The following is a 6983-nucleotide window of genomic DNA, read 5'->3' as shown; positions in this document are numbered from 1 at the left end:
TGACGATTTGAGTAGATATGGTTATGTCTACTTAATGAAGCACAAGTCTGAAACATTTGAAAAGTTCAAGCAGTTTCAGAGTGAAGTTGGAAATCATCGTAACAGGAAGATCAACTTCCTACGGTCTGATCGTGGGGGTGAATATCTGAGTTTCGAGTTTGGTGCTCACTTAAGACAATGTGGAAGTGTTTCACAGTTGACACCGCCTGGAACACCACAGCGTAATGGTGTGTCCGAACGTCGTAATCGTACTTTATTAGAGATGGTGCGATCTATGATGTCTCTTACCGATTTGCCGTTATTGTTTTGGGGTTATGCATTAGAAACAACTGCATTCACTTTAAATAGGGCACCATCAAAATCCGTTGAGACGACACCAGACGAACTGTGGTATGGCAAAAGACCAAAATTGTCGTTTCTTAAAGTTTGGGGATGTGATGCTTATGTCAAAAAGCTTCAGCCTGAAAAGCTGGAACCCAAAGCGGAAAAGTGCGTCTTCATAGGTTACCCAAAATAGACAGTTGGGTGCACCTTCTATCTCAAATCCGAGGGCAAAGTGTTTGTTGCTAAAAACGGAGCTTTTCTCGAGAAGGAGTTTCTCTCAAGAGAATTGAGTGGGAGGAAGATAGAACTTGACGAGGTTGTCGAACCTCTCATCCCTCTGGATGGTGGCGCACGGCAAGGGGAAACCTCTGTCGTTGCGACGCCGGTTGAGGAGGAAGTTAATGATGATGATCATGAAACTCCGGTTCAAGTTTCTGTCGAACCACTTAGGTCGACGAGACCACGTGCTGCTCCAGAGTGGTACGGTAATCCCGTCTTATCAATCATGTTGTTAGACAACAATGAACCTGCAAATTATGAAGAAGCAATGGTGGGACCTAGATTCCAACAAATGGCTAGAAGCCATGAAGTCCGAGATAGGATCCATGTATGAGAACAAAGTGTGGACTTTGGAAGTACTACCTGAGGGCCGCAAGGCTAGTCAGAACAAATGGATCTTTAAGAGGAAGACGGACGCTGACGGCAATGTGACCATTTATAAAGCTCAACTTGTGGCAAAGGGTATTTCACAAGTTCAAGGAGTTGACTACGATGACACATTCTCATCCGTAGCGATGCTTAAGTCCGTCAGAATCATGTTAGCAATAGCTGCATTTTTCGATTATGAAATCTGGCAGATGGATGTCAAAACGGCGTTCCTTAACGGTTTTCTTAAGGAAGAGTTGTATATGATGCAACCCGAAGGTTTCGTCGATCCTAAGAATGCTAACAAGGTGTGCAAGCTCCAGCGATCCATTTATGGACTGGTGCAAGCATCTCGGAGTTGGAACAAACGCTTTGATGAGGTGATCAAGGCATTTGGGTTTATACAAGTGGTTGGAGAATCTTGTATTTACAAGAAAGTGAGTGGGAGCTCTGTGGCGTTTCTAATATTATATGTGGATGACATATTGCTGATTGGAAACAACGTAGAGTTCTTGGAGAGCGTAAAGGATTACTTGAATAAAAGTTTCTCTATGAAGGACCTAGGAGAAGCTGCTTACATTCTAGGCATTAAGATCTACAGGGATATATCAAAACGCCTGATAGGACTTTCACAAAGCACATACCTTGATAAAGTTTTGAAGAGGTTCAAAATGGAACAGTCCAAGAAAGGGTTCTTGCCAGTTTTACAAGGTACGAGATTGAGTAAGACTAAGTGCCCAGCAACTGATGAGGATAGAGAGCATATGCGCTCCGTCCCCTATGCTTCAGCCATAGGCTCTATCATGTATGAAATGTTGTGCACTAGACCAGACATTAGCCTGGCCATAAGTATGGCAGGTAGGTTCCAGAGTAATCCAGGAGTGGATCACTGGACGGCGGTCAAGAATATCCCGAAGTACCTGAAAAGGACTAAGGAGATGTTTCTCGTGTATGGAGGTGACGAAGAACTCGCCGTAAAAGGTTACGTCGATGCAAGCTTTGACACTGATCCGGGCGACTCTAAGTCGCAAACCGGATATGTATTCATTCTTAATGGGGGTGCGGTAAGCTGGTGCAGTTCCAAGCAGAGCGTCGTAGCAGATTCTACATGTGAAGCGGAGTACATGGCTGCCTCGGAGGCGGCTAAGGAGGGTGTCTGGATGAAGCAGTTCATGACGGATCTTGGAGTGGTGTCAAGCGCACTGAATCCAATAACCTTGTTCTGTGACAACACGGGTGCCATTGCCTTAGCAAAGGAACCACGGTTTCACAAGAAGTCCAGACACATCAAACGACGCTTCAATCTCATCCGCGACTACGTGGAAGGAGAGGACGTAAATATTGCAAAGTGCACACGGATCTGAATGTAGCAGACCCGCTGACTAAACCTCTTTCACGGCCAAAGCATGATCAACACCAGAACTGTATGGGTGTTAGATTTATTACAATGTAATTCGCATGATGATGTGAGGGCTAGATTATTGACTCTAGTGCAAGTGGGAGACTGTTGGAATTATGCCCTAGAGGCAATAATAAATATAGTTATTATTATAATTCTTGTATCAAGATAATCGTTTATTATCCATGCTATAATTGTATTGAATGAAGACTCATTTGCATGTGTGGATACATAGACAAAACACTGTCCCTAGCAAGCCTCTAGTTGGCTAGCCAGTTGATCAAAGATAGTCAGTGTCTTCTGATTATGAACAAGGTGTTGTTGCTTGATAACTGGATCACGTCATTAGGAGAATCACGTGATGGACTAGACCCAAACTAATAGACGTAGCATGTTGATCGTGTCATTTTGTTGCGACTGTTTTCTGCGTGTCAAGTATTTGTTCCTATGACCATGAGATCATATAACTCACTGACACCGGAGGAATACTTTGTGTGTATCAAACGTCGTAACATAACTGGGTGACTATAAAGATGCTCTACATGTATGTCCGAAGGTGTTAGTTGAGATAGTATGGATCAAGACTGGGATTTGTCACTCCGTGTGACGGAGAGGTATCTCAGGGCCCACTCGGTAATACAACATCACACACAAGCCTTGCAAGCAATGTGACTTAGTGTAAGTTACGGGATCTTGTATTACGGAACGAGTAAAGAGACTTGCCGGTAAACGAGATTGAAATAGGTATGCGGATACTAACGATCGAATCTCGGGCAAGTAACATACCGAAGGACAAAGGGAATGACATAAGGGATTATATGAATCCTTGACACTGAGGTTCAAACGATAAGTTCTTCGTAGAATATGTACGATCCAATATGGGCATCCAGGTCCCGCTATTGGATATTGACCGAGGAGTCTCTCGGGTCATGTCTACATAGTTTTCGGACCCGCAGGGTCTGCACACTTAAGGTTCGACGTTGTTTTATGCGTATTTGAGTTATATGGTTGGTTACCGAATGTTGTTCGGAGTCCCGGATGAGATCACGGATGTGACGAGGGTTTCCGGAATGGTCCGGAAACGAAGATTGATATATAGGATCGCCTCATTTGATTACCGGAAGGTTTTCGGAGTTACCGGAAATGTACCGGGAATGACGAATGGGTTCCGGGAGTTCACCGGGGGGGTGGGGGGCAACCCACCCCGGGGAAGCCCATAGGCATTAGGGGTGGCGCACCAGCCCTTAGTGGGCTGGTGGGACAGCCCAAGAAAGCCCTATGCGCCATAGGAAGAAAAATCAAAGAGAAAAAAAAGAGGAGGTGGGAAAAGGGGGAAGGACTCCTCCTTCCAAACCTAGTTGGACTCGGTTTGGAAGGGGAGGGTTGCCCCCCTTGGCTTGGCCGACCCCCTTGGGAGTCCTTGGACCCCAAGGAAAGGCTCCCCCTCCTCCCCCTATATATACGGAGGTTTTAGGGCTGATTTGGCACAACTTTGCCACGGCAGCCCGACCACATATCTCCACGGTTTTACCTCTAGATCGCGTTTCTGCGGAGCTCGGGCGGAGCCCTGCCGAGATAAGATCATCACCAAGCTCCGGAGCGCCGTCACGCTGCCGGAGAACTCTTCTACCTCTCTGTCTCTCTTGCTGGATCAAGAAGGCCGAGATCATCGTCGAGCTGTACGTGTGCTGAACGCGGAGGAGCCGTCCGTACGGTACTAGATTGTGGGACTGATCGCGGGACGGTTCGCGGGGCGGATCGAGGGACGTGAGGATGTTCCACTACATCAACCGCGTTCACTAACGCTTCTGCTGTACGTTCTACAAGGGTACATAGATCACAAATCCCCTCTCGTAGATGGACATCACCATGATAGGTCTTCGTGCGCGTAGGAAAATTTTGTTTCCCATGCGACGTTCCCCAACACCGAAACCCATTCGTCATTCCCGGTACATTCCCGGTAACTTCGAAAACCTTCCGGTAATCAAATGAGGTCATCCTATATATCAATCTTCGTTTCAGGACCATTCCGGAAACCCTCATGACGTCCGTGATTTCATCTGGGACTCCGAACAACATTCGGTAACCAACCATATAACTCAAATACGCATAAAACAACGTCGAACCTTAAGTGTGCAGACCCTGCGGGTTCGAGAACTATGTAGACATGACCCAATAGACTCCTCGGTCAATATCCAATAGCGAGACCTGGATGCCCATATTGGATCCTACATATTCTACGAAGATCTTTTCGTTTGAACCTCAGTGCCAAGGATTCATATAATCCCGTATGTCATTCCCTTTATCCTTCGGTATGTTACTTGCCTGAGATTCGATCGTCAGTATCCGCATACCTATTTCAATCTCGTTTACCAGCAAGTCTCTTTACTCGTTCCGTAAAACAAGATCCTGCAACTTATACTAAGTCACATTGCTTGCAAGGCTTGTGTGTGATGTTGTATTACTGAGTGGGCCCCGAGATACCTCTCCGTCATACGGAGTGACAAATCCTAGTCTTGTTCCAAACTAACTCAACGAACACCTTCGGAGATACCTGTAGAGCATATTTATAGTCACCCAGTTACGTTGCAACGTTTGATACACACAAAGCATTCCTCCGGTGTGAGTGAGTTATAGGATCTCATGGTCATAGGAACAAATACTTGACACGCGGAAAACAGTAGCAACAAAATGACACGATCAACATGCTACGTCTATTAGTTTGGGTCTAGTCCATCACATGATTCTCAATGATGTGATCCCGTTATCAAGTGACAACACTTGCCTATGGTTAGGAAACCTTGACCATCTTTGATCAACGAGCTAGTCAACTAGAGGCTTACTAGGGACAGTGTTTTTGTCTATGTATCCACACATGCACTGTGTTTCCAATCAATACAATTATAGCATGGATAATAAACAATTATCATGAACAAAGAAATATAATAATAACTAATTATTATTTCCTCTAGGGCATATTTCCAACAGATGGCCTGATGGCGTTTCAGAGCTTCTTGGCATCGAGCGAATGGCTGGAGAGTTTCAGAGGATCACGGCGAAGCTAACGCGCAGCTCAGGTGAGAGGGAGATGGGATGGAGTGACGGCGAGCTCGAGCTCAAGCTTGCGGTCATGGCGGCCGAGAGGAGAAAAGAGCAGGGGCGAATGGCGAGGGGACGAGCACGGGGATGACTTCGGGGAGCTTATCCCCCTTCGCGCCAGCACGACGCGGTGGCCAGGCAAACGCACAGGTGCGTGGCCGCGCCAGAATGAGCGGCGGCCACATCCTACTCTGATTGGCACAAGGAAGACGACGGGGAGCAGCTCGGCCCGGGCCAGGTGAGCGACACGTAAGCTTCTTTCCATTTTTTTTCATTTCTTTTTCTGTTATTTACTTACTGACTTTGTTTTGTTTTGTTTTGGCTCCAAACTATTCCTAAAATAGTTTGATAAATACCAGAGTGTTAGTTGGAATATTTCCAACTACATATAAAATTTTCAACATTTTTGTAAACTTTAAAATATTTGAAATCAGATATATAATTGATTTTAGTAGCTTTTAACTTAAATTTAAAATTCGAAAAGTAGTTTGAAAATAAGTTTCATCTCTGATATTTTGTTTTCAACATAAATCAGAAAAGGTGAACTTTTATAATGGCCATTTTGGGTTCATTGATTTTGGCAATAGTTGGATTTCTTTTGAATAAGAAGTGGCTATGGTTTTGCTTTGGATTTCACCACTTTCTTTGGGTTCATTTCCATTTCTTGGATGCAATGAAAGAAGACATGAGCACAAGATGGTAAACCCTAACAGGGAATCCAGGGATGTGACACATTGACACAAAATACTAATCCTATAATCATATAGAGTTGAAAGTTGCTTGCTATCATCCGGCTCTGTTTGAGCGAGTTGGCATTTACAAAGATTAAGCCAATAATCATTACTAATGTAGGCTTGGTTATGTGACTGAACCTCCACGTTGTCTTCATCGATATATAAGTAGCATTTAGATGTCCTTAAACCAATCGGAGTCCTAAGTAAGTAAATCATTTATTCTCGGCTGGAGTCTCTGTTCACATTAACCGTGCCAAGATGCACGTGTCTGCTGAATATGGTCAAATTATTATCACATTTTCCATAGATATAGCCATCGTCGTGGTCATTTGCATTCAAAGCAAAGATAAGCTATCCATGAGAGTACCTATTTTTTAGGATACCTTTCTTAAAGTGTCATATTTCAAATTGGGTATATTTTATGGAAACCATGTCTCGTAAAAGGACTATGTGCGCAAGTTTTCCATTTTTTGAATTGTTTCTCATTTGTAGGCTAATCCGGATGCATTGCATCATATCACTATATCTAATGTTTCTATATCATATAAAACAAGTTTAATACCATTAGCACAATGCAATAGTTGCATCGACCACTAATTGGTTTCTCTTTTATGATTGATACAATATCATAATCCTTGCATGCGAGTAGATAGATAAGAACAAGGCACACGCCTAGTCAACAATAGGCCCACCGGCTTAAATAACACGAAACACACACCCATGCACTGACTTAAGAGACTAATACTCCTAATCATCATGCTTTATTTTCGTGTGTTGGTTAT

Source organism: Hordeum vulgare, chromosome 7H (genome assembly GCF_904849725.1).
Source record: "Hordeum vulgare subsp. vulgare chromosome 7H, MorexV3_pseudomolecules_assembly, whole genome shotgun sequence".
Lineage (NCBI taxonomy): Eukaryota > Viridiplantae > Streptophyta > Magnoliopsida > Poales > Poaceae > Hordeum > Hordeum vulgare.
Note: the sequence above shows the minus strand (reverse complement) of the source record.